Source organism: Moschus berezovskii, chromosome 24, assembly GCF_049115385.1.
Source record: "Moschus berezovskii isolate FMDL1 chromosome 24, NW_MosBer_1.0, whole genome shotgun sequence".
Classification (NCBI taxonomy): Eukaryota; Metazoa; Chordata; class Mammalia; order Artiodactyla; family Moschidae; genus Moschus; species Moschus berezovskii.
In genome coordinates, this window is record NC_142483.1 from 7837873 (window position 1) to 7843738 (window position 5866).

Genomic DNA, 5866 nt, shown 5'->3' on the forward strand with positions numbered 1-5866 from the left:
TGAAGGAAACTACACCACCCCTTTTTTTAAGAGCGAGAATTGGAGGGTATGTGGTTTGCTATCCATCCTGAGTGATTCAGGTCTATTGAAGAGAAGTGCCTAAAGTTAAAGACTGAAGAGATTTTGAGGCCCAAAGCCCCAACTTTGGGGAAGCCCAATATGATGACAGGGCAATTTATAAGCTGAAGATGTCATAAGCAAGGAGGGAATAGAATCTTAGTTTCCTGGGAGCCCGGGAATCCTGTGGGATCTGGGCCACCCAGGGGTCAGTTATAGGACACACAAGATTAGAGAGACACAGAAGCGCATCAGACAGAAGAAATCCCTGCAACTCAGAGCCAGTCAGCATTAAGAGATAGAGATGGGAGAGGCGGAGTCTGCCCTGAGCTCACACTGCCCACCATCTGGAGGGACAGGGATGTTCAGGAGATGAGGGAGCTGGAGGGAGTCTCTGCATTAGCCCAGGGTGGGGAGGATGAAACCTCAACAGTTACAGTAATAAAGAGAATTATAGAAGCACTGTATGTGTTTTCTATTGCCACTAGGGCAAATGATCATAAATTTGATGTCTTTAAGACAACACAAATGTGTTCTATTTCATTTCTGTAGATTAGAAATCTGACACGGCTCTCCCTGGGCTGTGTTCCTTCCTAGATGCTCCAGGACAGAATCCATTTCTTTGCCTTTTCCAGCTTCTAGAGGTTCTTACACTCTCATGCCCCAACCCTGCATCTCCCGGGCCATTCCTCCTTCTGATAATGACCTCTCCCATCTCCATCTTCAACTTTTAAGGACCCTCGTGATTAGATTGGACCCACCCAGAAAATCCAGGATCAGCTCTCCTTCACAAGGTCGTCAACTTAATCACATCGACAGAAGTGATGTGACAGATTCACAGCTTCAGGGATTAGGTAATAGACATCTTACGAGGACAATTTCTCTGTCTACCACACCCAGCAACTAAAGAACTGAAAAGGAAAAAAAAAAAACAAAAAAGGAATCCTCAAACTGCTATCCATCATACAGTGGAAAAACTGTGTTTCTGAGGCAGAAGCCATCAGTGTATGTGGGATCTGTAACTCCAGTCAGAAGGCTGTCATAACAGGGAAAAAAGCCACACTCCATGAGGCGATGGCCCTGCCTCTTCCTGATCAGATCTCTGATGGCTCCTCTCCAGGCAAGGCCGGGGCTCTAGCCTGTCCTTTTTAGGGTACAAAGACGCGGCTTCCACCAACACTAACCCTACCATGTCCTTGAAACTAATCTGTGTTGTTTCCTGTGGAGGACAGTTCACACAGCCAGGAAATAGAGGTTTTAGGATAAGAACCACTTCTTACTGGGAGGGGTGATGCTGTTGGGGAAAGGCCATGGTTAGGACAGTAACATGGGGGCAAGTGCCCAATAGGAGCCCTCCAGGCTCCCCAGCCCAGTCACATGGTGGTGGTAGAGAAGTTTAGAAGAGAAGGGTGGACAAGCAAGGAGCTCACTGCACATCAACCAAAGAGCTGTGGACACAGAAGTGCTTAGAGAAAGCAGCCCGCAGGCTGCACAGGCTGCCTCCCGCTCAGGCCAGTTTGTCCTAAGAGACTTTCTGATGACAAGTGTGGGGGACTGAGACTGACGCAGCCTGGAGCCTGGCGCAGTGGGAAGCTGACGCTCAGCAAAGAGGACGCCTGGCGTTTTGATTGGCAGTTGCCTGACAGCTGTGGCTCGGCCTATCCCATTTGAGGGCCCGTTGCTGCTGCTGCTAAGTCACTTCAGTCGTGTCCGACTCTGTGTGACCCCATAGACGGAAGCCCACTAAGCTCCCCCATCCCTGGGATTCTCCAGGCAAGAACACTGGAGTGGGTTGCCATTTCCTTCTCCAATGTGTGAAAGTGAAGTCGCTCAGTCGTGTCCGACCCTTAGCGACCCCACAGACTGCAGCGTACCAGGCTCCTCCATCCATGGGATTTTCTAGGCAATAGTACTGGAGTGGCTTGCCATTGCCTTCTCCGTGAGGGCCTGTTACTGGCTTGTAACTGGGAATTGGTGGACAGTGAGAGACTAGCTCCCCTTGGGTTGTTCTTCCCTGGCACGTCTGTCATGGAATAAAGTGGGCCCTGCCTAGCAAGCCCCTATTATTAAATGAAAACAGTACATCCAAGAAAGGAGTAAACCAGCCATCAACGGACTCTTCCACCTGCGTGGAAGTGTGGCCCTGAGATGTGGGGTCTTCAGTACACCACTGTCCCGGAGGGTGTCTGGGAAAGAGCTAAAGCATGTAGGGGGAAACAAAAACACTCTGCCCATGAACCGAGATGCAGACAGGTGCTTGTCCTGGAAGACACCCCCTGAACACACCTTGTTATATTTTCAGCAACTTGCAGCCAGTAGCCAATGGCCGTCAGTTGTGGCACCTGACAACTGAACAACCTGGATGCAGTCCCAACCCCTTAGGGACAAACTCCGTGGCGGCAGACTGCTCAGGATTCACACGCTCTGTTCATGACCCACGGAAAAGGGCCCTTTGGCAATGCACATCAGTGGAACCAATGACCAGCTCTGAGTCACACTAGTAAAGACGGCAGCCACCTGCATATAGCATCGCCCAGACTCTGGAGACCCCTTGCCCTTGCCCCAGGGGTGCCACGGGGTGTCAACTACAGTGATCCCCCTTCTGGGCACCAACGACAATTCCCACTGGCAGAGCGGACGCTGGTACAACAGTTGAGAACTCCTAAATGTGCTGTTGCATATCTGAGCTCCCTGAACACGCCCAGTCAGACAGCGATGCCTCCCTCGTGGCCACGAGTGCCAACATCTGGCATCCATGTGGCATTTCATGCCCAGTATCACCCACAGACAACAGAAGCCACGAAAAGATGAAGTGGGCTCTTTTTTAAAAACTGGGAAAATAATAAGTGGACCCTAATTGTGGCAATGTTCCAGAAATGTACCACCATTTAAGTACACTATTCAATTAGGACAGAGGATGAGAAAAGGCCCACCCTGCCTGCAAGAGACCCCAGCCACACAATGAGACTTCTCCCACCTTCATTTTCCCCTCCTGTGCCCACCTGCAGGGACCCAGGCCACAGGGTCTGTGGGAGGCCAAGCAGAGCTGGGGACCAGGGAGTTTGGAGACATCATGAGCATGAACACAAGGTGACAACTTCTACGGTAGTCCTGCCAGCATGGCCAGCATGATCTGAGATGCCACGTATAATCTCCAAGGGATGAATCCATCCAGAGTAAGAAACGGTGAGGATTTTTTAAAGGGTTAAAACTCCTGTGCTGCAGGGACAGGTCATACAGATACTGACCATGGGGCCATGAAAGGACAGCTGTTCTGCTGGTGGGAGGAGACCTCAGACGCTCTGGAGGTCAAAGATGTTATAGGGTAGCGGTGGGCAGCAATAGTGACTTGGCTGTTAACTGCAGGACCCCTGGCCCAGCCTGTCATCTCAGAATGCTTTGACAACCTCATCCCAGACCATTGCCATGCCTTCCGATCTGAGTCCTGGACACCCCCTCTTGAGACACTCTGAACTGAGGACTAACGGGAGGCAGGATGGCCTCCCCCAAATGACAGAACAATATTCCCTAGATGCTGACAGGAACTCCCTTAGCTTCATCTTATCACAGCTGGTGCCCTGTGGTTACTCTCTACAAAGTCCTCTTGTGTGCTTCCTGCAGAGCTGAACTGGTTGCTGGCTCTGCCACCACCAGCCCCAACCTGGTCCTGCTGGTGGGACCGCCTGCCCCTCTCCTGGCTTCTTACCCACCCCCATGGACCTGAGCCAGGGAGGCCTCCACCAGGGGCACTTGGTCAGAACTCGGGTCCAGCTCCCCCTCTCTCTACATAGCAGGCAGAGGGAGCAGTGTCCCTGGTGAACTGGGAGGATGCAGGCACCCACCTATTGTCACACACCAATAACATGATGCAGCAGGGGAAGGAGCCCCAGAGAGGGCTGGGGAGCAGAGAGACTTCTGCCTTGGGACGCGGGGCTTCATGGGAGCAGGGCCTGTGAGGATGGGACAGACTGGGACCCAGTGGGACCAGAGGAGGACACTTCTAGGGGAAAGACAGGGGCAGGAACTAGAGGGCAGGGAGGGCAGCAGACAGGTTTGACTGTCGAAGGGAAGTAGTCGGGGTGGGGTGGGGGGCAGGGCGAAGCAGGGGTTGAGAGCGTGCACGAGAGACTGCCTGCAGGACCAGGGCAAAGGCGGGTCTCCAGAGTCAGGGCTGCAGTCAAACGTGGGGGGCTGGGTTGTGTGACTCAGACACACCTGCTCACTGAGAGGCCACTTACGAACTCTCAGGTGTCTCTGTCTTTCTCAGCCCCAAGTCCAGGCCCTTGAAGGCCGGCGTGGCCGTTCGGAGCCTGTCAGAACTCCATCAGCGGGAAGCATCTCCCCTGGCCTCTGTCCTCTCCGGCCCTGGTGATCACAAGTCTTGATTGAGACAGACTGTAAAGAATCCTACCACTTGCTCGTGATTGATGCTGAAAGCAGAATCCTCACGCTGGAGAGGAGATGGGGACCAGAAAGACGGGGGGCAGAGGCTGCTTTTCACACCAACCGGATCACTCAAGGTGCCAGAGTCCCTGGTTTCCAACCAGACTCACAGAGTGGACACCAGTGCTCTTACCGCAGCCGAGGGGCTCCTGCAGCGGCTGGGAGACACCGTCCCTGAGGGTGGACACGCCTGCCCACAGGCCATCTCCATCAACCTCCCCAAGGGCTCACACGGCAGGTGGCCACCTGGCTCCAGGCGTCTCGTCTGTAAATGAAGCGCTGACCTTAGCTGTCAATCTGCGGTCTAATCTGAAGGCCCCTGCCCTGCCGTTGTGCTGAAAGGGTCTGATAGCAGAGCTGCCCTGGGAATCTCCCGAAGCCCTGTCGGGAGGCCTCAATTCAGTAGGTGTGGGCGAGGCCCAGCCAGAGGATGGGTGAAGAGGCCCTGGTGAATCTGAACTGTGGTGAGCGGGCACCGATGCCAACAAAGCTGACAAGTGTGTGGGGAGTGAGGCTGCAGCACTGCACCAGCTCAGGGCTGCCCTCAGGCAAGGCTGTTGTCACTTGTTAAAGGATAAGAACCAGCTGACAACTGCTGGAGAGCTACCACAGTCCTGGGTGAGGGGCGTGCCCCTGGCATCCTGGGGATCCCTATTCTTCACCAGGTCAATCCTCTTCCAGGGACCTCTGTGAGGACACCACCGGCATGTCTGGCAAAACCAGAGCCCAAAACCTTTCTCCATTCCAGCTGTTCACTTGGTGGAACCAGTCAGGGAAGCTCAGCCTTGCCCCTTCTTCTGGAGGCACCTGCAACTCTCTGCTCAATGCTCCCTAGTATCTCTGAGGGTCCTTGGATTGGCCTCCTGAATCCTTGGGCACAGTCCCCCCGGAGCCCTTGGGCCCCTGCTGTCCCTCCTGCATGCAGGTCCACAGAGGCCAATTCCCTTGGCACCTGCTGACAGTGAGGCAAGCAAGGTGAGTTTCTTTCCCCTCTCTCTCCAGCTTGCTCCAGCATGGCCACTATATGTGGACTGCAGTTCAGAGACCCCCAAGCCCACTCCCTCAATTGCATACCCAATGAGGGGAGGGCCTTGCCAGAGGCCACCCAGTAGGGTGGAGCTGGAACAGTTTCTACCCTAAGGCCCTGAGAAGACAGCTCCACGCTGGGGCAGAGCTGGGAAGGAAGCAGGTCCACGGAAGATGATTCATGGGAAAAAAAACCCCAATAAAGGAAGCGGTCACTAGCAGTTTGGAGCCTCTGACCAGGACAGGAGAAATGGAATGACAGCCCCCATGACACAGGAACTTCACTCACAGCCCAACAGACCAAAGTCAGACTTATGGAAGGATGCCAAAGTCAGCAAGA